The 24,144-nt window shown below is 51.0% G+C and overlaps 1 long non-coding RNA gene across 4 annotated transcripts in view; it reads right to left on the bottom strand.

Annotated features, from left to right (window-relative positions):
* LOC127490988 (uncharacterized) overlaps positions 1-22,282 on the bottom strand; it is a 39,159-nt gene extending 16,877 nt beyond the window's left edge. For all 4 annotated transcript variants that reach the window (XR_016216690.1, XR_016216691.1, XR_016216688.1 and 1 more), the window contains exons 1-2: positions 22,153-22,282; positions 15,525-15,632 (exon numbers count right to left, since the gene is read on the bottom strand). This is a non-coding gene — a long non-coding RNA (uncharacterized LOC127490988). The remainder of the gene's footprint in view (positions 1-15,524; positions 15,633-22,152) is intronic.
* Positions 22,283-24,144: the final 1,862 nt, after the last annotated feature.

Genomic DNA, 24,144 nt, shown 5'->3' with positions numbered 1-24,144 from the left:
TGCTGGAGTAGAGAATTGTTTATATCACTGCTGTTATTCAATTTTGTTTTCCTAATATTCTAAGACAAAATACTCAGCACTAATATTAACGGTGAGGAGGGAAAATTAATTTCACTTGGAGATCGTATGCTCACATACTTGGAAAAAAACCAAAAATCTCTGGTAAAAAAATCTATTAAATTTCATGAGAGAACTGAATAAAGCAGTAATACAAAAGATAAATTTATGTTGCTGGCAGAGTTTTTCTTAACATGCTGAGTGAAGTACAAACATTAAGCGTCTTTATTTTTATTTAATTAGGGGCTTTAATAGCATTTTGTTAAATCTTTATTTCCTATATCTTTCACTGGGTAGCATTCATGGATCTTTTTGTTTTGTTTGTTTCTTTTCAGGTAAAAATAAAAGCACTCGAGCTAAGTGCTAAAATTACATAGCAAAAGATAATGAATCTGTCATTACATTGTAAACATTTCTGTATGTTCCTATGCAAAGTTAAAATAGTCACTGGAAACTATTATGTTCCATAATGCAATATTTATGCACCATAATTTAATGAAATGTTCCCTAGCTTGGGGACTTGAGGGTTCTGGCCAATGCCTGGCTGCTAGACATCATCTTTTGGAGTATATGAGTCTATATTTTGGAGGTTTCTCCTTAGCATAAATTCCTAAGTATGTGTGACTGCTTTAACATTTTTTTCCCTAAAAAGTCCTTTCTAAGAAGGCTGTACAACGTGCATTGCTATTCATTTAGCAAATGTGGGTTGAATACTCCTCTCCCACCATTCTGAGTGTACACAGGACCACAGCTCGGTTTTGCTATCATCCTTATCTCATTCCTCGTGTCTGCATGAAAAGGTGGAAAGTGTGCAGGGGTCAGCAGGGCCTCTGCTTCTGAAATCGTGCTCATTATATAATTCCTGCTGAGTCAGAGTCTGGTTTAGGACCTCGTCTGACAAATAGCTGTAGAGGAAGGGACTGGGCCTTTTGTCCCATGCACACTAGGTGGCTTCTGTGGTTGACATCACTCTCAGTCGGGTTTAATCAGAGTTTTTACTGGAATTTGCTAGTTTTGGAAGACGCCTCAGGAGCAGATAAAGGAACAGTGCAGTGGGGCAGAGGCCTAGTTCTTCTCCGTGAGAAGAGAGGGATGAGTGTGACCGGCAGGCATACAGCGGGCCCAGGAGCAGTTGCAGCATGAGACAGGCTGGCATCAGCACTCCAGCCCTGCTGCTGCTGAACTGAGCTGTCACCTGCACAGAATGCATGCGGCCACCACTTAAGGGCTCTGGAAAGTAAACGGTGGCAGCAAGATCCGTAAGTAAAAATTCAAGTCCCAGTGAACCAGCCGTGCCATTTTACTTTCCCACAATATTCCCTGGTCTGAACTCAGTGCAGCCCAACAAATGGACGTGGGTACCTGCGTGGACAAAGACAGCCCCAGGAGGAGCCCTCCATCCACCTTAAGAGTGAGAAGGGGATCGTCTAACCGCTCCGAGAGAGAGAGAGAGAGAGAGAGAGAGAGAGAGAGAGGAAACCCTCCCTACCTCCCCTTGTCCGTCCTCTCACACTGCAGCTTTCAGAGATTCTGAAAACAGTGGCAAGTGATTGTTCGATCCTAAAACCCTCATGAAGAGCCCTGAGCCCACATGTGTAGGGGAACCCCTTTGGCTTTTTTTCTCCCTCGTTCTACTACTTGAACCCAGACGTGGGTGTGCCTGGGAGGAGGGTGTGGCAGAACAGAATAAATAAAATGCCAGGTTCTGTCTGAAGGGCTTAAAAAAGGGAGCAACTAGGAACTCAGTACTAGGAAGTCCCAAAGGGCAGAGCTCAAGAAAATCTCCCACATAAGTTGGTTACGACGCTTGAGCCCAGGCACAATCTGTGCACGCACGGATTTGACCCTAAACAGCACCCCATAGACTTGGAGAACTGAATCATGGGACACACCACCCCTCAGAGACCAGATAAACCGGAAGAGACACATGTGAGACAGATACAGGCAGCACTGCAAGAATGTGAAAATGTCACGGACATTGAAGCCATAGCCTACAGAGACTGTTCAGAACTTGTAAAAGGCTGATTGTGGAGCATCACAAAAACATCACCACTCTGCATATGATTAAAGTGCAGAATTTCCCAATGTAAATGTTCAAAATGTCCAGCATGTAATCGCAAAGTGTGTGACATATGATAAGCCAAGGAAATCGTGATTCTTCGTGGAACAGGCAATCAGCATGTGAAAACACCAAGATGACACAGAAGCTGGGATTATCTGATGAAGACTTAACAGGTTTTATAAAAATGGTGCAACAAGTTGGAACACTCTTGAAATGAGTGCAAAGATAGCAAACCTCAGCAAGAGACAGAAAAAAAAATCCACAGTTAACACCACACGCAATGGGGAAAGACTAAAAGCTTTCCCCTTAAGACCAAGAAGAGCCAAAATTCCTGGCTTCAAAACTTCTACAAAGCTAATAAAAACAATAAGGTGCTGGCATAAGGACAGATATATTGAACAATGGAATAGCATTCTATATCCAGGAATCCCCATAGAGCCATGGGAAATTGATTTAGGGCAAGGATGTCATGAGCATTCAGTGGAGAAAATAACCAGTCTTCAGCTATGATCTTCAGACAACTGAATGCTGAGATGCAGCAGAATGCGGCTGGGAATTTACTTCATGGAATACATAAAAATTAACTCAAAATGAACCACAGGCCTAAATTTAATAGATAGAAGTATAAAACTCTTAGAAGAAAACTTGGGGGCACACATCCGCATGGCTTGGATGTAACAATAGTTTCTTAAATTTGACACCAAAAATCCAGACAACAAAATAAAAAGTAGATAGGATTTCATCAGTTAAAAACATGGATGCGGCCAGCGCCGCGGCTCACTAGGCTAATCCTCCGCCTTGCGGCGCCGGCACACCGGGTTCTAGTCCCGGTCGGGGCGCCGGATTCTGTCCCGGTTGCCCCTCTTCCAGGCCAGCCCTCTGCTGTGGCCAGGGAGTGCAGTGGAGGATGGCCCAGGTGCTTGGGCCCTGCACCCCATGGGAGACCAGGAAAAGCACCTGGCTCCTGGCTCCTGCCATCGCATCAGCGCGGTGCGCCGGCCGCAGCGCGCCGGCCGCGGCGGCCATTGGAGGGTGAACCAACGGCAAGGGAAGACCTTTCTCTCTGTCTCTCTCACTGTCCACTCTGCCTGTCAAAAAAATAAAAAATAAAAAAATAAACAAACAAACAAACTAACAAAAAAAACATGGATGCATCAAAAGACATTCCAAGAAAGTGCAAAGGCCACAGAATGGAAGAAACTATTCACAAATCAAATATCAGATGACAAACTTGCATCTAGAATATATAAGGATATTTCACACCTTGACCACAAAATGATAAACTACCTAATTTAAAAATAGGCAGAGGATGTAGACATTTCTCCAAATAGACACAAATGGACAGCAAAGCACATGAAAATATGCTCAATGTCATTAGTTTTCAGGGAAATGCAAATCAAAAACCCAAGAAGGCACCAATTCTTACAACAGCTATAATCAAAAAGTCAGATGATAACAAGTATTGATGAGGCTATAGAGAATTGGAACCATGTAAAAGTCCTAACATTTTGTAAATTGGTTGGTAACTCATTAAATGCTTAAAAATATAGTTAACTTATGATCAAGCAATTCTATCCGTCAGTATACAGCGATGAGGAATGAAAACATGCATGTTCTCAACAGCAACACTCCTAGTTGCCAGAAAGTAGATACAGCCCAAATATCTATCAACCAGTGAATAAATAAATAAGCTGTGGTATATCCAATCATATGATGGAATATTACTGGAACATAAACAAGAATTAAATAATGATATATGCTAAACATGGATGGACTTAGAAAACATTATGCTCAGTGAAAGCAAAGCCCATATGGTATATAATTACTTTTAAATGAAACGTCCATAATAGGCGAGCATATAGACACAAGGGTACATTGGAGTTGATTAGGGCTGGAGAAGTTAGGGAAGTTTTAGTTAACTGGCACAGGATTTATTTTCAATGTGATAACATGTTCTAAAATTGACAGTGGCAATGATCACAAATATCTGTGAACATGCAAAAAATAACTGAATGTGTACACTTTAAATGTGTGAATTTGATGGCACATAAATGATATCTCAATAAAGCTGTTGCTTTTCTAAAACTTGCTGATAATGCCAAGTGCTTTCAAGGATGTGGAAATCCTTACAGGGAGAAATCCAGAATTGTTCAGCCACTCTGGAAAACAGTGTGGCAGTTACTTAGGAAGCTGAGCGTACCACATGAACCAGTAATTCCTTCTAGAAGGATTTATCCCAGAGAAATGAAAACTTTATATTCACACAAAAACCTGTACTCCACTGTTTACAGAAGTTCTATTCATAATCTTCCAAAACGAACGCAAGCCAATTCAATGTGCGAACGGGTAAACAAATTGGTACATCTATATGATGGATGTTACCTATCAAGAGGGGAAAAATGAGCTTTTGATATTCACGTCAACTCGGATGAACTTCAAAGCTGTTCTGCTGAGTCGAAGAGGCCGGTCTCAAAAGCTTTGATGGGTCTGAGTCCATTTATTTGACATTCGCAGAAGTACAAAATTAGTGATGAAAAACAGATCAGTTGCTGCCAAGGGCTAGGGCTAGTGGGAGGGTGAAACTATAAAAGGTTAGCATGAGGGAGTTTTTTGAGAGCAATGGAATCTGTTTCCACCCTGACTGTGGTGGTAGGTACGTTAATCCATACATGTGTTGACAATCATAGGATTGTGTGCCAAAAACTCAATCTGTGCCCCAAAAGTCAAGATTATTGTATGTTAATTTCAAAGTTAATGCCAAAAGTTTTTAAATCAATACACTGGAATGAAAAATAAAATTACAAAAGAAGAGGAGGAAGAGAGGAGGCCAGGACCCGAGAGAGAAAAGGATTGGAAGAGAAGTTCTGTAACAATCCCAGAGCCAGCAACTCTGGAGACAGAATTCACACAGAGCTTATGACTTACATATAGGTCTCCTGTAAGGTGCTGTCAAGAACCACACAGCAGCTTTGGTGAGTAACAGAATGGAGGAGTAAAGGACTGGTGTCCCTCAGTAAGACCGCGTGACTGCTCCACCCAACTGGGAGGTGGAGGGAGAGGTGGTGGCCATGGCTGTGTCTGCATTCCCAGTGGCATTCCACTGTGGCTTGCAGTGTGGAAGAGGCGCCTGGATCCTGTTTTCACAGTCCTCACTCTGGCACCCTACAGTGTGTCAGGGAGGACGAAGGAAAGAAGTCTCCCCTTGGTGGCTTTGTGTGTGTGACATACAGAGTGAGACAGAAACAGAAAGGGAACCATTATGGGGCCAGCATTGTGGTGCAGCAAGTTAAGCAGCTGCCTGCAAAGCCAGTGTCCCCTGTGAGTGTTGGTTTGAGTCCTGGGTGTTCTACTTCCAACCCAGCTCCATGCTAATGCACCTGAGAGAGTAGCAGAAGATGGCCCAGAGTGCTTGGGCCCCTGCCACCCATGTGAAAGATCCAGATGGCCCAGCCACTGTGGAGTGAACCAGCAGATGGAAGTATGTTCTCTCTCTCTCTCTGTGTGTGTGTGTGTGTGTGTGTGTCCCTTCTTCTCTCTAACTCTGTCTTGCAAATAAATTACTCTTAAAAAATAAAAAGCAAGTGAACCAGTATAGAGTACTCAAGTCATTATGAGTCCAAACATTCCCTTCTCTTGCTATTTTCTAAGTAACAGGAAAGTACAGAGAGGTCCCACATTCCCACAGCCCCCCTCACTGTCTACATCCCTGCCAGAGTGGTACATCTTTTAGAAATGATGAGCCTACATCACTCCATCGCCATCACCCAAAGCCCACTGTTCAGGTTAGAATCCACACTCAGTGTTGCGGGGTCTAAGGACTGTGGTGAATGGACAATGGCACAGTCCCCACCACTGTGACACTCAGAGTATTTCCACCGCCCCAAAAAGTCCTCGGCACTCCACTTGTTTTCTTTGTGATTTTATTCCTTCTTCTGCCAAAGGACAGAGTCTGTTTCCTCACATCTTGGGTTCAAGTCTTGTGATTTGCTTTGGCCAGCAGAATATGGCAGAAATAATGGAATCTAGGCCGGTGCCATGGCTCACTAGGCTAATCCTCTGCCTGCTGCGCTGGCACTCTGGGTTCTAGTCCTGGTTGGGGCACTGGATTCTGTCCCGGTTGCCCCTCTTCCAGTCCAGCTCTCTGCTGTGACCCAGGAAGGCAGTGGAGGATGGCCCAGGTCCTTGGGCTCTGCACCCACATGGGAGACCAGGGGGAGGCACCTGGCTTCAGATCGGCGCAGTGCCGGCCATAGCCATTTTGGGGGGTGAACCAATGGAAGGAAGACCTTTCTCTCTGTCTCTCTCTCTTGCTGTCTAACTCTGCCTGTCAAAAAAAAAAAAAAAAAAAAGAAAAGAAAAGAAAAGAAAGAAAAAAGAAAAAGAAAGAAAGAATGGAATCTGAGTTCTAAAATTAGGCCTCCAGAGGCTTTGCAGCTGCCATTCATTCTTTTTCTTTTCTTTTCTTTTCTTTTTTTTTTTTTTTAGTTTATTTATTTGAAAGACAGAGTTACAGAGAGGCAGAGGCAGGGAGGTTCACTCTATCTCATCTGCTGGTTCACTTCTCAAATGGCTGACATAGCTATGGAATGGGCCTATCCGAAGCCAGGAGCTAGGAGCTTCTTCTGGGTCTCCCATGTGGGTGTAAAGGGGCCCAAGGACTTGGGCCATCTTCCACTCCTTTCCCAGGCCACAGCAGAGAGCTGAATTGGAAGTAGAGCAGCTGGGGCTCGAACCAGTGCCCATATGGGATGCTGGCACTGAGATGGCAGCTTTACTCACTACGCCACAGCACTGGACTGCCACTCTTTCCTGAACACCTGCCTCTGCCATGATAATAAGCCTGGAATAGACTTCCCTGGAATGAGAGATGGTTCAGAAAATGCCCACAGCTAGACTGGACTGGCCAGCAGTTGGGGCACAGCAAGGGAGAGCTGACATCGGCCACACTGCTTACTCAGTCTACAGAAGACAGGCAAATGCCTAAGGGAATCTAGAAAACCTCAGAAGACACTTCCTGCTGAGCTGAGGACCCCTGACCTGAAGACCCTGGGTTAGGGATGGTTCGTTACTTAGCTGTAGGTAACTGCTACTCATGCAGAAATGTCAGAGAGGAACAGTTCCTGAGCTAAACCAGGGGCCACCCAGAGAAGAGAGCACACTGACTCCAGCCCTGTAGCCCCATGTGTTCATCTGACAGTATCTAGTTTCAGATGGATGGATTATGGGACCAGTATTCACCAGCCTCCATTCTTGGGCAGACATTGTCACAGGTGTAGACTTAAAGAGGAAACAGTCACTGAGACAGAATCTGGGGAGTTAGGGGCTGGCACCGTGACTCACTTGGTTAATCCTCTGCCTGTGGCGCCAGCTTCCCATATGGGTGCCGGGTTCTAGTCCCGGTTGCTCCTCTTCCAGTCCAGCTCTCTGCTTGGGCCCGGGAGGGCAGTGGAGGATGCCCCAAGTTCTTCGGCCCCTGCACCCGCATAGGAGACCAGGGGGAGGCACCTGGCTCCTGGCTTCGGATCGGTGCAGCGCCGACCATGGCGGCCATTTGGGGGGTGAACCAACGGAAGGAAGACCTTTCTCTCTCTCTCTCTCTCTTTCTCTCTCTCTCACTGTCTATAACTCTACCTGTCAAAAAAAAAAGAATTTGGGGAGTTAAATGCCTATTAGGGACCAAGGTTGTGAAAGGAAAAGGAAACAAGTGGGAACAGGCAGAAGGAGAAGCCAAACTGTGAAGCAGGCCCAACAGTGCCTCAGCCAGCATGGCAGGGAGTTCTGGAACAAATGAATACCGCCTTCCAAGTTGCCCCTTCCCTGGCTGAAAAGGCCAAGTGGCTCTGTCACTTGACACAGGCTGTCCCTGGAAAGGCTGACTGCAGGTCAGCTGGCTCGCTGCAGCCAAGACAGACACTAACGGAGCTGATGGATGGCAGCCACCTGCTGGTCGTACTCCCAAGGGTTGGAGACAAGTCCCTCTCCCAGAGGGACCCTGGGCACGCATCTCGTGTCTACCACAGAGATGAATAAGGTGGGTCCTTGATCGCATTTTAAGTCAAGGGTCTGAAGACAAATGTTCTATTTGATCAACCCCTGACCCTGTGAGAGTTATAAAGACTACTGCCCTTTTCTCAAACAACCCATAACCTAGAGGGGGAAGATGTATCCAAACACCTTTGATAAAGATAAAATCAAACTGCTGCAAATGGAAGCTCTGGTGCTGTATTCTGAGAACAGAGAAGGTGTTCACAAAGGAGAAATTAAAAATGCACAGCGCTGTGGGGGTGTGGCCGCTAAGAGATTTGAGTTCAGAGAAGGACTTGAGTCATCAGGGAAGCACAGCTATGGAAGGTGAACAGATTGTGGACATGGGGAAGAGACAGTGGGGCGAGTAGTGCATGAAGCCAGGAGTCGCAGACGCTCCAGTCCAGCTCTCTTGTCCCCAGCTGAGATCCCTACATCTTCTGGGGCACAGTTCCCTGGAGGGCAGGGCCAGAGCAGGAATCAAGTCTTCCAAACCATGGCTAGCAGGGTGCATCTTCACCCAAGACAGCCACATGGAACATGGCATATTCAGCTGGGGACCCCAAACCATCTCAGTCTGAGAACTGAGTAAGCAAGAGAGGGCAGTGTTCCCTCCCCTGGACCTGGAATCTCTTGCTAGAGGCATGTAAGCTGGCTGAAGGTTTCTTCTCATTTCTGCTGGAAGGGAGGGTGGCAGCTCCCCTTTCTGAAATGCCTGGCTGCCTTACCCGGGCTCCAGCTCTGAGGCTCAACTCTGTGCTCAAGGACTTCCCTTCCCTGCACCCCGGCCCTCCCTGGAAGGCACCAAGGGTTTAGATGATTCAGTCCGGTCCTCCCACCAGCTGGGAGCACTGATGAGAAGGCTACGGACCGTCAGAAGCTGCCCAGTGGACAGCAAGGAGCTCAGAGCTGATGGCTGCCGCACTGTGAGCTATTCACGCTTGCTCTGACTTTTTGTCAGTGCAAGACACTTTTGAAAGCCATGCAAATGTGAGATCTTCAAAAAGTTCATGAAAATGCATATTATGGAAAAAACTTCATGGATTTAAACATAAATTCAATTCAATTTTACATGAACTTCTGGAAGTGACTTCATTTACGGCAGGGACTCAACCCGGACTCCTTCATCTCGCTTCAAAACCTGAGCTTGAAACGTTCTAGACCTCTGCCCATGTTCAGAGGGACCTCAGAGTGCAGTGAGGGGTGAAGTAGCTCCCCAGGGAGGGGGGAAACACACACTTAACATGACCAAACCCAGAACAGAAGAGCAGCCAGCCGCCTCCTCTGCGAAGGGAAAGTGGCTTAGAATCATGCTGCTCTCAACATGGGAAAGCCAGGACTGTAACAAGACTGGGGACTGACCATGAGCCACCACCTCCAGGGCCTTAACATTAGGAAAGCAAGCCAGCCAGCCAGCCAGCCCAGAGGAATAAGCCAATATGACTTGCTCAAGATCTGTGTAATTTCTCTTTTGTTTTGTAATTATTCAAGAGGCAAAAAGACAGACACACAGAGCTCCTATCTGCTGGTTCACTCCCCAAACGCCTGCCGTGCCCAGGACTGGGCCTGGCTGAAACTGGAAGCTGGGAGTGCAGTTCCAGTCTTCCCCTCAGCTGGGAGGCATCCAACTACTTGAACAATTACCTGCCGCCTCCCTGGATCTGCATTGGCAGGAAGCTGGAATCCGGAGCCAGAGCCGGGGATTGAACCCAGGCCTCATTCGTGTGGGTTGACGGCATCTTGGCTGCCAAATGCCTGCCCCTGATCATCTATGTTATGTACTACGTAAGCACAAGAGACGTTTTCAGGATTTTGGGTGACAAACAAGCTGAGCACAATTAGAAATGGCACTGGGGACCTCCTTTCAGACATTCCCCTTGGTGCTTGGTCTTTTAGAACTAGTTCTGCTCATTATCTTTTTTTTTTTTTTTTTTTTTTTAAGATTTGTGTGTTTGAAAGGCAGAGTGGGGAGGGGAGGGAGATCTTCCATCTGCTTGTTCATTCTCAAATGCCTGCAACAGCCAGAGCTGGGTCAGGCTGAAGCCAGGAGCCAGGAACTCTCATGCAGGTCTCCCCTGTGTGTGGCAGAAAACTCAAGTACTTGAGCCATGATCTACTGCCTCCCAGGCGCATTAGCAGGAGGCCGGATTGGAAGCAAAGTAGCTGGGACTTGAATCCCAGGCATCTGCTTAACTCGCTGCACCACTACTCCAGTCCTTGCCTCCTGTTATTGACCCCACCTCTCACTGCATTAATATCCATCAGACATTGTCCCTCACACGGCCTCTTGCCTTGGAGTTGTTCTCTGTCCCTGGGTGGGTTTTTGCAGGAGCCTTTGGCAGCAATGACACCAGTTGCTGAATTTCAAGAAACCTGGACAGGCTCAGCCACCCCAGATGCAGAGGTGCCCAAGTAACCCTTTCCTTTAGCAACGCAACAATCCATTTGGTGCCTGTCCTCCTCCTGATGGAGCTGGGGGAGCTGAGTCAATCTCAACAACAGGATAACCCCAGTCATTTGGGCTTTATTCTGCATTTTTCCCCTCTTCCCTTCTCCCTGGGGAGCTTGTCCAACAGCAGCTGTAGGAGCAGGGAGGTGGGCACACCCGTAGCCAGGTGTCAAGGCAGAAACTGTGTAGACCACGTCCAGCATCTGACCTCTCTGGAGTCTGCCGAGCTGTGTGTCCCCTGCCTGGGGCTCCGCATTGTCATACTCCTAGCAAGCTTGGGTAGGCATCCCACATGCAGCCAGTGAGGACACTCAAATGCGCATGCATCTCAGGGTCCAGAAAGGAGCCAGGAGACTGGGAGAGACACCTGAGGACCCCCCACCCCCCCGCCGAGGCCGGCTTCACTGCTCCTGAGCCTTGCAGGTACACCACAGTGGGTTCCAGGACGCACATGTGCAGTCCCAAGAGGATTCCCAAACTCTAATCTGAATACCGACTCTTACTTTTCTCTGCATTTCTGGGTGAGTAGATCTGGGGATGGGGCTCTCCCTGTTCATCTTCTCAACAGGCACAGCCCCCACCCCCACCCCCACCCAAGTCCAGCACCTGTCCTCAGACTCGCTCCTTCCCACATTCAGGTAAGTTCCTCAGCACACCATTTCTAGGAACAAAATGCTGTTTATTAAGCACTTGGCTGATCATGACCCACCCGAAGTCTCTGATAGTTCATTCGGTCCTCACAACTAAATGTGTGCTGTTAGCATTTCTGATCTGCAGTAGGGGAAACTGAGTCACAGAGGGGTCACACGGCTTTCCAAGTTTCTGCAGCTACTAAGTACTGAGTGGATTCAAGTTCAAATGCTTTCCTGACCTGTTCTTTAAGCGCCACTCTGGCTTTGCTCTCTCACCATGATGGCCACCACCAGATCCCATTCCTAGCCAGCCTGGATTGGGCATGGTGAACCAGCATTGACAGTGCTGGGTGCCTTGTGTCTGCTCAGATACCCTGTCAGGCAAGGTGCGCATCTCCAGGGGCTGGAGATCTGGATTCTCCCAGGGGAAGCCCCTGTAGGGTTGAGGTGGGTACACGAAGGTGCAGCTCCCTTGCTTCAAGACAGCCCAGAGGTCCCAAAGGACTGGCCAAGGCCTGCCTTGAACAACATGAAGCTCCATCGCCCTCTGCCCAGCCCCACGCCCCACAGGTGCTATATTGAGAGCACTGCAGTGTCCCAGGGACTGCCCACAATCGTGCAGTGATTGTGAAAGTGGATGGTCCCTTTATGAAGGGGCTAGGGAACAGGCCATCTGCCCCCGGCCGCTTCCCTCCCAGGGGCTGCTGCTGGGGGCCATGGCCTGGGAGTTTTGAGATGGGCTTTGCAGTCTTATACTCCTTGTCCTTAGGGGGCAGGCAGGCCCCTGGTCACTGAGTAGCGTGTCCCTTCTAACCTTGACCCAGGCCCACAACCAGGGTGGGAGGAGCTGGGGACAGGGCAGTGATCCAGAGGCCTCCCTTCACACACGGGGTGGCTGGCACAGTGAGTCTGCTGTGACCAGGCATTTGCATTTGAGGCCTGGGGCTGTCACGAACAGGCCCTGTGAATCTGGACAACTGGTCCACCCTCCTCGGTAACCACCCTTTCACACGCAATGAGAGGCTATGCAGGTCACAGGCGTCCCTGGAGGCCCCGCCTCAAAGGCACAGGACACTCAAGGCCACTCCGCATCCCTCTTCCTCTCGCCCCCAATTAGGCCTCAATTGGGGTGGGGGGGGGGGAGAAAGATAAGAGATCTGTCCCAGGGACTTGCATTCCGGACGGTCAAAAGCTGAGAAACTTGACCCTTGGCAGCTCCGAAGGGCTCCGGAGGAAGGTCTGTGCCACATGATGGAAACTATTACTCAGCCGAGACTTTAAATAGCTGGTGCGTCCGGGGCTGGACGGTGGCCGAGGGAAGCAGCCAGAGCGGCAGCCTCCAAGTGTGGGGGCTTGAGAAGGACTCGAGTCATGGTGAGGTCAGCTTCACAGGGTCCCGGGGCCTCCTCAGGAGCTCCAGGTTTCCACTCGGGGCTTGGGAAGAAACCACGGCGGTTCCCAGCTCTCCTGCAGCTGCAGCCATGCTCAGGAGGTGGCCGAGTCCACATTCTAATAAAAGGTGCTTTGATCAGACTCTACGGGGTGGAGGCCCAGGCACTGGATTCGTCAAAGCTCCTTGGGTCATTCAGACGGGAGGCCAAGCTTGCAGCCCATCACTCAGGAGGTCAAAATGTCCCCTGGAGACAGCCTCACGCTGACTGCTGATTGCACAGCAGTTGAGAGTAGAATGGTGTTGGCCAGAGGCTGGGGAGGTGAGGGATGGGGAGAAGTCGGGGAATGGGCACTAAGTGATAGCTAGGGGCAAGGGGGCCTGGGGTTCTGTGGCACAGCAGGGTGGCTACAGATGATGGTAACATTCTTCTTTAAAAAAAAAAAAAAAAACTAGAAGAGAGGGGCTGGTGCTGTGGCGTAGCAGGTAAAGCCGCTGCCTGCAGTGCCGACATCCCATATGGGCACTGATTCGAGTCCTGACCACTCCACTTCTGATCCAGCTCTCTGCTATGGCCTGGGAAAGCAGTAGAAGATGGCCCAGGTGCTTGGGCCCCTGCACCCATGTGAGAGACCCAGAGGAAGCTCCTGGCTCCTGGCTTCAGTTCAGCATAGCTCTGGCTGTTTGTGGCCATCTGGGGAGTGAACCAGAGGATGGAAGCGCATGCTCTCTCTCTCTCTGTGCCTCTCTGTAACTCTGCCTTACAAATAAATGAAAACCTTTATTAAAAAAAAAAAAAACTAGAAGAGAGAACTTTGCTTTCACCATGAAGCAATGATAAAGGTTTGAGGAAACAGGTATGTTTATCCTGACTTGGACACTCTACAGTGCAGTGTATCCATGGCATAAAGCATCACATGGGGGAGGGATGGAGGCGGGCATGATGGCTCAGCTGGTTAAGCTGCTGCTGGAGACGCCCACGTCCCATGTCAGAGTGCTGCTTTGAGTCCCAGCTGCTCCACTTCTGATCCAGTGTCCTGCTAATGTGCCTGGACAGGCAGCAGATGATGGCCCCAGGCGCCTGGGTCTCTGCCGCTCATTTGGGAGACCAGATGGAGTTCCTGGCTCCGGCCATCTGGAGAGTGAAGCAACAGATGGATCCCCTCTCTCTCTCTCCCCTTGTCTTTCTCTCTCTGTCATTCTGCCTTTCAAATAAATAAGTCTTTTTTAAAAGCATCACATGGTTCTCCATAAATATGTATAATTTTTAGGTGTCAATTAAAAATGACATGAAATAAAAGCTTAAAAATAAAAATAAGGACCAACAGGGGAGGACACTGGGTCTACGGTCTCCTGACTTCCGAGAAGGATCAGCATTCTACACTCAAAGAAAAAGTCGTTATCTTTGCTGAGCTTGCAAAACTGCAGGACAGCCACAGCCGCAGTTAATCTTGGCCGTGCAGTTTCTCGGTGAAGCACCCATACGTCCAAGCAGCTGCTGTTCCAAATGCAGCTGTGACACAACAGAGGCTGCCCGGCCAGCAGCACCTGGGGCCCCGTGGCCAGGGCAAATGGCTCTTGGGCCATCCCTCACTTCATGGGTGGTGCCCATGTGAGCAGCCTGCCTCTCAGGGCAGGAACTCATTCTAATGTCGCTCTTGCAGTCTTTTAGAAAGTGCTACAAGCACAGATGGTAGGGAACTGGTTCAATTTCAATGTAGTATCCTGCGGAAAATCTCCTTGGATCTTGCCAATAATTTTTGCATCGAGGTAGGCAGCTATTAGGATTCCCATGTGAAGTGAGCTGAATGGTGGCCCCAAAGATAAGTCCAACTCCTAATTCCTGAAACTTGTGTCTATTACCTAGTATGAAAAACAATGTGATTAAGTTAAATCCCTTGAGAGAAACTGTTTACTCTGGATTACACTGGTGGATGCAGAGAGAAAGCAGATGGAGAGATGGGGGCAGAGGCCAAGCTGCTGTAGCTCCAAGCCAAGGGACACCCAGCACCACCAGAAGCTGGGAGATGCAAGGACAAGATTCTCCCTCAGAATCCTGGAACAGGCATCCCATATGGGCACCAGTTCAGGTCCCAGCTGCTCCACTTCCGATCCAGTTCTCTGCTGTGGCCTGGGAAAGCAGTAGAAAATGGCCCAAGTTCTTGGGCTCCTGCACCCACGTGGGAGACCTGGAAGAAGCTCCTGGCTCCTGGCTTCAGATCAGAGCAGCTCCAGCCATTGCAGCCAACTGGGAAGTGAACAAGAGGATGGAAGAACTAACTAACTAACTAACTAACTCTCTACCTCCACCTCCACCTCCACCTCTCCTTCTCTCTCTGTGTAACTCTGACTTGCAAATAAAAATAAAGAAACTATTTTTAAAAAAAGAATCCTGGACAGATGTGGTTCTGCCCAACCTGGCTCTGAGGCACTGTCTCTGGATTTCTGGGTGGCAGAGCTGTAAGAGAACACCTTTGTGTAAAGTCATCCAGGGGTAACCTGTTACCCTGGAGAAAACTAATGCACCTGCAGATCAGAAAAAAATAAAGCACAGACATCCTTCAACTTACGAGCCCATCCCAACAAGCCCATCATAAGCTCACAGTTGCATCGCAGGCCCTAACCAACCACACGTCCCAGCTCAGCAACATAGAACACTGCAGAGCAGGATTGGTTCCCACCTTGTGACAGTGGGGCTGCCGGAGAGCTGCACTTGCAGCTGCTGCCTTACACCCCCGGAGAGGGTCATGCTACATAGTGCAAGCCCCGGAAAAGATCCAGATTCAAAATGTGTGAGTATGGTTTCTACTGAATTCCTATCACTTTTGCACCATCATAAGGACAAAAACAAAAAAACACTGTAAGTCAAATCGCCCTAAGTTGGGGGTCATTGGTACAGACATTCAGCACCTGAAACCACAAGGCTCCCAGCAACACTGGGGTTTGTCTTCTCCTCCGATTCAGAAGTCACTGGTTTTCTAAGGGACTCAGTAGGACCGGTGATGGCACGGAAGCAACCTGCGGGGAGAGGCAGAAAGTAAGTCTGCTTGTGCTCTCAGACGCCAGCGCTCACCTGGCCCGAGAGCACACACAGCTGGCACAGGAAGGGCGCTGCACCTGCCCAGTCACTGGTCTCCCGATTCGTCATTCCCCTCAGCAGCGCTCACAGGGTGCCAGTGACCGGGGAGGCCATGGCATCCAGGAGGGAGCCAGCCAGCCTCGGTCCCTCATCTCGGGGGCGTTCACCCCAGGGAGGAGGAAGGGGAATCCACGTGCTCATCAGTGTGGGAGTGACCAGTGCCGGGAAAGGCGCAGAGCAGAGGATGCGGGAGGGAGGCCTGGGGAGGGGCAGACAGTGACTTCCTACAAGGGGGTCTTCAAACGTTCCTGGAGAACAGCATTAAATAATAAGTCTACTTTGTGTGATTTTTTTTCAAGATTTATTTATTTGAAAGTCAATATGGCAGAGAGGAAGAGAGAAAGATCTTCCATCTACTGGCTCACTCCCCAAATGGCTACAACCCTAAGCGGTGAGCAAGGCTGAAGCCCAGAACCAGGAGCTTCATCAAGGTCTCTCATGTGGGTGCAGGGGCCCAAGCACTTGGGTCATCCTCTGCTGCCTTCCCAGGCGCATTAGCAGGGAGCTGGATGGGAAGTGGAGCAGCTGGGACTCAAGTCGGCACTCCGATATGGGATGCTGGCATCACAGGTGGTGGATTAATCTGCTGTGCCACAACACCAGCCCCACTATGTTCATTTTGCTAAGGAAGACTTTTGAAATCCACATATATAAAAAAAATCACAGAAAAATGTACATAATGAGCAAACTCTGCATGGCCTTCAAAATTTGCACCAAAGTAAACCTTATCTTCATTTCCCTTTGCCCATGCATCTTTTAAACTAGCCGCTTAGGGCTGCAAAAACCCTCCTGAGAAGTTGACATTTGAGCTCAGCCCCAAGAGGAGCAAAGAACCCAGAGACAGAAAGATGGGTACAAGCACAAGGCAGGCAGGGAGAGAGCCCTGTGGGGAGGGGGAGGAGTTGGTGTGTTTGAGGGACAGGATGGCAGGTGTTTGATGCCCAGAGGTGTGGGCGGGGTCAAGCGAGGAGAGGGAGCTGGAGTCACCTTCTGCTCCAGGGAAGTGTTGCGCAAGCGCATGACCAGGTCTTCTGAGTCACAGCGCCCTGCCGTGCCCTGTATCCCTGGTTTATTCCCCACAAGGCACCGAGCAGGGCAGGGAAGGACAAAGGCCTATGGGAGAGAGTGGTTTGGAGCTACAGAGCATCCGACTGTGACAGAAGGCGGGCGAGGGGGTGGAGGGGGTGGAGGAAATGAAGGCTGCCCTGCAGGAGGCCCAGATCCCCCACACAGCTGCCCTGAGTGCCACTAGTTCTCCCCGGCTGGACCAGCAGTTTCAGGCATGACGAGTGCAGTGCGTGTGTTCAGCCTGAGGCCACAGAGGAAGCGGGGGTGATGAGGCAGGGTCAGCCCCAGCACAAGGCTGGGGACCTCAGCACAGGGGCCTGGGAATGCGTATTTCTCATGTGCTCCCATGCCTGGCTAAATGATGCGGGTCCAAAGCAAACACTTTGCAAACGGCTGGAATAGAACCAGTTCCAAGGAGGAAGGGCTGCCTGGGCACAGGAACGAGCTGGAATATTGGGGAACTTTACCCGCTTCCTCCATGTTCCAGCAAGCGAAAAATCCAAGGTGTGTGGCTACAGGGGGTTCCCTCCAGGGGACGGTTCTCTTGCTGCTTGCACGCCCAATGCATGGGTCCTAGCATAGGGCTGCCTAACTGTGCCAAGGGATTAGATTCATCTCCAATCCATCGTGGACAAAGACCTTTGCACAATACAAAAATCACAGCCGTGCATACTGCAGTCATGTTAAGACACCATGACACATTGTAAATGCTCATCTTGCCACCAACAGATAAGGAAGAACTCATGGATAGGCCCCTGCCCAGGGGCCACCTTGAGGGGCACCACCAAATAATCTCTGCATCCCCAAGAGGTCCCCACAGGCGTACCCTGAAAGTGCCAGCACCCTGTATGAGCTGGCAACAGGGGTGCAGACGGTTGCTCTGGGTCTGCTCCCAGAAGGAAGGCGTGAGCTCCCTGGGAGGGAACAGAGCAGTCTCAGCACCTGCGTCCACTCGCATGGATGCCTACCTGCCACTCCCTCCCCTTAGCCAGCGCTGGGGCATCACTTCACCCTGGCTAAGGAGAGGGGCTCCGCACGCAGCAGCAGGTGCCCAGGCTCTAGAGAGAGGAGCCCTGATGAGACGTTCTGAACAGAACCACACAGCTGTGTCCACAGTGCTACCTCTGAGCTCCCACATCCCACAGCTATGCCCACACCCAAAGGGACAGTCAGGGAGGACTGGCTAGGAACCGCGACTCGCGAGACCTCTGTGATTCTGCAGTCTTCCTGGGGAAGCCAGGTCACCATCTTCTCTGACCTCTCCCACCAGCTTCCTTCCTGGGGGTATTCAGAGAAGTCTGAATACCCGTCCTGGCATCTCTGGCAATAGGTGAGCGATAGCACCATGGAAACTAGAATCACCATGGAGACGGTCAGAGGAAATTAGGCTGTGACCCTCAGCACCTTGTGGGGAGTCCCCTGAAGCCAGTTCCCCCTCACTGACCACTGCTGCGAGCCACGGAGCTGTCATCTTGAAGCTGGAACCGTGGGGGAGAGCAGCAGGAGGGAGGACAAGCTGGCAGGGTCAGCCGAGGTTCACGAAAGGCTAATGCCCACGTGGACAAGGCGGGAGGGCTGTCTGTTTTGCTTCAGTTTCTTCTGAACAAACTCCCAAACAATGAATCTACACTTCCTGCCTGTAATTGGCCTGGGCAACACTGCACTCTCATCACTTTGGCTTTTCCCTGGCATTCAGCATTTCTGCGAATTCCCACTTCACACACAGGTCAGAGGCACTCGGAGTCCCGTGGATGTAGCAGTGAGCTTTTGCTGCATAAGAAAAGTGCCCCGAGATTCATGGTCTGCAACCATTGACCTAAGCATAACAATGTGTGACACTGGGTACGGGGATTCACAGGGCTCAGTGGGGACAGCTCAGCTCTGCCCCTACAGGGTGCCACCTATAGTCTCACGCGTGTGCCCCAGTCCTCAGCTGGGGTGGCTCTTACCCCATGTCGACTTCTTAAGGCGGTGGCTGAATTTCGGGAGAGTGAAAGCAGAGCTCTAAGCATGGCTCACGCCCAGCTCCCAAGTCCCAAGTCACAGTGCAGCTACCGCTGGTCTGGGTGCAGCTCAGGCTCCAGGGATTGTCTCGCCAGTCGCTTCTCTCGTGAGCCACAGAGACCAAGATCCCCCCTTGCTCCCATCCCACCAAAGGTACCCCCGGGTTGGTTGGACATGCAAAGACCTGGCCCCCTAGCTGGCAGGAAACTACCGTGGTGCAGGTGGCACCACAGCTGCCAGAAATGACAGCACTTTCAGCCAGAGGGGCTGGCGCCCCGAGAGCTGCCTTCTCTCTTCACCACGCTGTTCCGTACGACAGGCCTCCAGGTGATGGCTCACCCTGAGCAGGTGTTCCTGGTACAACAAAGAGCCTTCAGGAGGGAGAAAAACGGGAAGAAATAGTGCCCTTCATCAGAAACACGAGAAGATCAGAGGGCAGAGGGGGCAGAGCCTTTTGTGAGGCTCCTGGGCAGGGTAGGGAGAGGGTAGTTTGGAGGTGGCACAGGTGAGGAGATGACTTGGCGGTGACTCCGGCAGCCTCTAAACCTTGAATTTAGTGTTTTGTTTACAAAATGGAGGTGGCAGGGCTGGCGCCAAGGTTCACTTGGTTAATCCTCCGCCTGCGGCACCGGCATCCCATATGGGTGCCAGGTTCTAGTCCCAGTTGCTCCTCTTCCAGTCCAGCTCTCTGCTGTGGCCTGGGAAGGCAGTGGAGGATGGCCCAAGTGCTTGGGCCCTGCACCCCATGGGAGACCAGGAGAAGCACCTGGCTCCTGCCTTCGGATCAGCGCGGTGTGCCAGCTGTAGCGGCCATTTGGGGGGTGAACCAATAGAAGGAAGACCTTTCTCTCTTGTCTCTCTCACTCACTATGACTCTATCTGCCAAATTAAAAAAAAAAAATAGAGGTGGTGTGCTCCCAATTCCTGACCATCCACTTCTGCCCTAGGGTGAAGGTTTCTGTAGATGGGCACAGCGGATGGTTCCCCGCCCTCACTCCTGAACTCCACAAATCCCAGTACATTCCCAGATCCTAATCCCTCACCGTATCTGCCCTTCCCCCACTCGCTTCCCCCACTCGCTGCCTCTGCCCAACCTCAGCCCCTAAATATTTCTCTCAAGCTCACCTGCCTGCCACTGAACCTCTAATCCAACTTCCATGAGGCTTCTTGTCTCACCCTCCTCCTCATCTGGCCCCCTACCATCCTGAGCCCCAAGGTAGATGCCTGCAGTCCAACGGCAACAGTGCTGGGGAATCCCATATTTCCACTGCTGGCCCACCTCCCTCCCTCTCGGCCTGGCCAGCCCTGGGGCCACCAGGAGAAACATCCAGGGGCACTGAGTGCAGAAGGGTGCCCCCTGGTGTTTGTACCTGGTGATGCAGCTTTCTTATTCCTAGGTCCATGCCATTGAAGCTGAAGTTGACCCGGGGGGGTTGGCTGTGTGTCTCCCAACCCCACTTCCATAAAAGCCCATGTGTGCCTCTAGCAGTGTATTGTCCAATGTGGACACCCTGGGCTCTATGTGCCTGTTGCACACATGAAATGCAACTAGCGCCAGGGGAGATGTGCTAAGATGCACCATATTTCAATGAGTCCAGATCAAAAAGAAATACAAAATAGCTCATTCAGCACCTCTATATTGCTCACATGCTGACATGATATTGTGTCTTCAGTTAGGTAAACTACATCAGTGAGATCCATTTCACTTGTTTCTTTTTACCACTGTTGATGTGGCTACCAGAAAACTTAGTGCGGTTCACTATTTCTGGGGGCCTTCACAGGTCACACAGACTACTCTCCCAGAACCCCTCTTGACTAGCTGGAACCTAAAGCAAATCACTGAACGTGTCCAAACCTCAGTTTCCTTCTCTATAAACGAGAATTGTAACTCCCATCTTGGAAGGTTACAGCGAGGAAGAAAGAACAAGTACCCGCGCATGGTAAGATCTTATCCATCGTCGCATCCTACAGAATGACCTCATTCACTTCAAGTGTCCTGGTCACAGTACTCATGCATTTTCCACCCCCCTCCCACCTTCCTGGCACAGTGCAGCCGCTCCAGGCTCAGAGTCTAGGGAACAGCAGAGGAGGATGGGAGCAGCCAACCAAACACTGGCTCTATGGCGAAAGAGAGCCTTAGCTCTGGTAGGGGCTCTGTCAGGCTGGGGCCTCGTCCTCCTCGTCAGTTTTCTCTGATATCCATCACCTGCCTGGTGTTCGCTGTCTGGCCATAGCACCTGCAGCCTCCCACACCCCCAAGCCCCGCCTCCCAACCCTCCTGTCCAAAGCTTCCTCCGTCCAGTCCCTGACACTTGCAGCTACCTGACCCTGGCAAATGCTCCGGAGACGTGCTGCCCCGGTGGGATCCTGCCTCCCAGGGAGCCGTGAATCACTCCAGCTGTCTCCATTGTCTCAGGCGAGTCATCAAACAGATTATTTTCTCCAGCTGTTTCTGGGCCTTTGTCAAAAACATGCTGGTCTCCAGATATGAACTCTTAAACCCACAGCAAATAATTCTGGGTAAATGCTAGTTGTTGGATTACCCAGGGGAGAAAAAGCGTGGGGCTTCTTTGCAGAAAATGAAGGGCCACCTTGTTCTGACACGCCTGAGGGTGTAGCAGAGGTGGGTGTCTGCCCCAGGAGTCCAACGCCAAGGCCATCTGCATTGCCGGAGCCCTGCGCCTTCAGGGCAATCCTGAATTTGTACCAGGAATGCTGTTGGGAGTTGACTGAATATGGCTCCAGCCTATAACATGGTACTGATATTCTAGCCACACTTTCTCCCACCCTAGCCAAGGTCAGTGGAATTCCAGGTCAGGCTGATGCCCAGGCAAGGCTCGGGCTACATGCCAATCTCTACAGTACACCTTCTAGAAAAGGAAGACCCTGAAACTCTTGTTCGAGGAGCCTGGAAGTCAGACCCCTTGGTAGAGAACAAGGGCAAGGGTGAGAAGGGTTTGCAGACAGCCAGTGAGACGCAGTTTGCCGAGGCCAGCAGCTGCTTGGACCAGGCACAGAGTGAGGACTCGGGACTGCGGGGGCCACAGCAGCCATTAGCCTGACCTCCTGCTCTGCACTTGAGGACACTGAGACCCCCCCAAGTCTCCTGACACCTTGACCAGAGCCCCATCAGGGTCTTGACTCACACGGCCAGTTCCCATACCTCAGCAGGCAGGTGAGGATAAAATTGCACCCCCAGTACGACTCATACTGCCCACTGCCATTGTTAAGGACTCACGGGTCGAAGCGAATAGGGTTTGGTTTGGGCTGCAGGTACCCTGGACAGAGTCAGAGTCAGAGTCAGAGTCAGATCTCGGCGATTCCTACCTCCTGCATCGCCTCTCCGAGCCCCTGAGCTGGGACAGTGGTGCTCAAGGGCAGCAGGGGTGGAGGGGGCGGGGCAGGAGGCCCTGGAGGAGCATGGGACGCTGAGTGGGGAAGTTGCAGTGCAGCGGGGGGGGTATGTGGGGGGGAGTGCAAGTTCTCACGATGAGAAGGATGAAGGTGGCTCAGAGAGGGACCCTACTCTTCCTTATTGAGGAAGATGCCATTATCTGCTCCAATTCTTTCCCCTCCTGTGCCCATGGTGTTGGCCCTCTAACTTTGCAACATCTCCTGCTAAAGGTATAGTGGACTTACTGCTTCTCCCCTCCCCACTTGGGTTCAGCCACACACCTTGCTTTGGCAATGGGATATGGGTAGAACGACTTGCACCTGTTCCCAGCCTCTTCCACTTCTGCCCACACCAGAAAACAACAAGCCACCCCTAGCGGCGTGCAGACGGAAGCCAGGTGGAGCAGAACTGGGCCCAGCTGGAAGTGGGAGCCAAGTGCGGAGGCTGCAGCCAGCTGGATTGCATGTGCAGCTGGGCGAGACGAGGTGAGGGCCAGTACTGGCACTTCTACTCCTGGAGCGGAAGGCAAGATTTGGGGAGTGGAAGCAGCCAGTGGATGGGCTGCTCAGGGTTGAGGCAGACAACGAACAAGGGTGTGGGAGTCAGAAAGTGAGGAAATCTTTAAAGAACGAGCCCTGCTCAGAGAAGCAGGAGCAGGGCTGTCTCGCAGATCTCAGAATTTTCTCACATCTGCATTGTCCGGTGCTGGAGCCACCAGCCACGTGAGGCTGCTGAGCCCTTGAAATGTGATGAGTGCTACGAAGGGGCTGAACTTCTTCCTTTACTATTGTAATTATGTTTAAAGAGTCGCATGGAAGAAGTGGTTACCAGCCAGACAGCACAGATCTGGAGACTTGAGTACAGGGAGGGCTGGGGGGAGGCGAGACTGGGGCTACAGCCCAGTCATTAGAACCACACTTGCTGTGTCCCAGGCCCTATGCACAGTATTTGCTGTGTGTTATCTGTCTTCCCAGCATCCTTTGCCAGTAGACTGTGTCATCATCCCCACCACACAGAGGAGCAGACTGAGGCCAAGCACTGGGGAAGGTGTACAGGTTAGTGATGGCCAAGGGCTGGGGCAGACAGGCAGAGAGGAGCCAGAGCTAATAGGTACAGGGTTCTTTTATGGGGGCTAGGAAAAATTTCTGGGGTTCCATGGTGGTGACCGGTGATGGTGAGTTTTGTTGTGTGAGTTCTACCTCAATTCAAATGTAAAGAATACACTGATAGGAGTCACAATAACAGTAAAGAAATACACCCCGGGGCCCAGGCTCTCTGTCTGTCAGTGCAGGGAAGGCCTGGCCCTTCACCAAGAGCAATGACCAGAGAGTTGCTGTACAGGGCATGCCAGGAAGCCTGCCCTGGCAGTCCCCGGCCTCTCCTGAATCCTCGTCCCAGTGCTGTCTCACTCTGATTGCCTCAGACACAATAAGGTCACCCTCTGGCCCCAGGGCAAGGTGCAAGCAGCTTGCAGGGACCGAGTGCAGAACTCCTACCCACTCCCTCCCCAGGCAGGAGGCACAGGCCTCCAGAGCCCTGCTGGCTGCCAGAGTGGCCAGGCTTCCATTGCTCTGTGGTCACAGTGAATGACTGATGTGTGAGCATTGCTGTCCATCTGGGCAACTCCATCGCTCTAGGAGGCTCCATGTTTCCTGCTGCCTCCAGACTCTCAGGCCTCTTCTCTCACTGGAAGGCAGATGGAGCCCTGAAGGGCCTCTTGTTGGCTCTGCCTGCCATGTCCTTGTGGGGATGCCTGCTGGTTGGATGGACGGTGGCCAGCTTGTCCTTCCAGGAAGCGGCCAAGGGGTTGGCTGCCATGTCCAACCAGCACTCCACTGCACACAAATGAGACCCTGAAGAACTCACCTACTCCAATTAACCTTCCTGGGATCCTGGTACAGTAAAAACCTTGCTGCCCCACTGAG

The sequence above is a fragment of the Oryctolagus cuniculus genome, chromosome 11 (genome assembly GCF_051225735.1).
Source record: "Oryctolagus cuniculus isolate XC-2025 breed Fujian yellow rabbit chromosome 11, ASM5122573v1, whole genome shotgun sequence".
In the NCBI taxonomy this organism is placed as follows: Eukaryota; Metazoa; Chordata; class Mammalia; order Lagomorpha; family Leporidae; genus Oryctolagus; species Oryctolagus cuniculus.
This window is presented reverse-complemented; position numbering and strand designations above follow the sequence as displayed.